This window comes from Olea europaea, unplaced genomic scaffold, assembly GCF_002742605.1.
Source record: "Olea europaea var. sylvestris unplaced genomic scaffold, O_europaea_v1 scaffold25628, whole genome shotgun sequence".
Taxonomy (NCBI): Eukaryota; Viridiplantae; Streptophyta; class Magnoliopsida; order Lamiales; family Oleaceae; genus Olea; species Olea europaea.
Window position 1 is genome coordinate 1 of NW_019243915.1, and position 1575 is coordinate 1575.

General features: G+C 33.5%; 1 long non-coding RNA gene across 1 annotated transcript; it reads right to left on the bottom strand.

The window, feature by feature from the left end:
• Window positions 1–6: 6 nt before the first annotated feature.
• Window positions 7–1504, bottom strand: LOC111382857. Its single transcript, XR_002700629.1, has 4 exons — window positions 1344–1504; window positions 1063–1140; window positions 427–482; window positions 7–347 (listed from the first exon to the last, which is right to left on the bottom strand). It is a non-coding gene; the product is annotated as an uncharacterized LOC111382857 (long non-coding RNA).
• Window positions 1505–1575: the final 71 nt, after the last annotated feature.

A 1575-nucleotide genomic window follows, 5' to 3' on the forward strand; every position in this document is an offset into this window, starting at 1 on the left:
TATTGAAACTAAATGAAAGGAGATTTGAGTTTAACATGCAATCATTAAATGGCCAGTATTTAATCCAACAAATACACTATGCCATCAAGAGAATTATGCACATACTTTTTCATTGATGAAAGAAAGTGAATTCCCTTCTCCATTTTTCTTCAACTACTCAATATTTCACTTAAAATGTAAGAAAAACAGGATAAAAGAAATCAAACTCCAAGATACCAGAAAAAATAAAATAATAATAAATAAATAAATAAAAATGAAGAAAAGAAAAACAACTTACTAAATGCTTCAAGGAGTGCATTGCAGCAAGAAGCAGGTACTGGTGACGATGGTAATTCCCGAATAACATACTGGTATAGGAAAAAGGTGCATATAATTATGAAGAAACAATTGCAAATTTTCACACAATTTTGTGATGCAAGGAGATACCTTGACACAGTCGGCTATCACATGTGGATCCTCCTCAGGAGAAAAGTCGCTTTTCCCTGAATCAGATGGAGAAATATTGCGAAATATATTATGTTTCTGTATGTATATTAGTTGGAGCTGAGAAGGTTGTACTGACATCAACTACACTATTATCAGGTGTCCATGAGCTGAAGAGAAATAAGCAGTTTTGTATGTATATCATATTCTCACTACATTTTTCTCACCGTGGTATCCATCAATTTACTCATAAGGTATGTCGAGAGAGAAAAAAAAAATTAAAATCCAGAGTAGAAAAAACAAAGGCCAAGAACAAAATTAAATAGGATAAAGAGTATGTAATGATTGCCCATATACAAAAGTGAACTTCAAACAATCTTGAAAGCAATGCAGAAGTCTAATCACGGTGATTTTCTGTGTTTACAGATAAATAATATCTAAAAACATCTTGAGTGATAACCTTATTTTGAATACAACTAACTTTAAACCTCTGAGTTACAAGTAGCAAAAAATGAAAATGACTGAAATAATATTGTATTTTGGACAAGATGCAAAATTAAATCTACTTGTATCTGCATATATTACTAAATAGAAAACATTAAATCATCCGTGCAAGTCATTGCATTAAAGAAAACCAACCCTGTTCATAATCTCTTATTCGACGTTCAACATCATCAACATCTGCAGCTTGCCGCAAGATACCCTCTACGTCAACTCCTGGAAAATGACACTAGTTGATCAGGATCAAGAAAATGCAAAAGAAACAAAGTGTGAAATAGATGAAGCACATGTGTGATTGTTATAAAGTAAAAACCACAACTGATGGAAGTTAAAAAGATTATTTTTATACAACACATACTAGATGAGAAAATGAAGAGCAATTGAAAATCTAAAATGAATAATAGAAAAAATTGCTTTACACTAAGGCCATTATATGCATGGATTTAAATAATACAATTGAAACTCGTCTTACGGCCTGCCTCATAGTGAGGCAAGCAAGAAATGCCTCAAGACGCTGATTGTGAGGTGGTTTTCGGAGGCGGGCGCCTGAGTTATGTAAGCATACGCCTTGCAGCACCGCCTCAAGGCTTGAGGCCCACAAAATTATAAGTTCTTATTGACCCATTTCAAGAATAGCCTACTACCCACTAC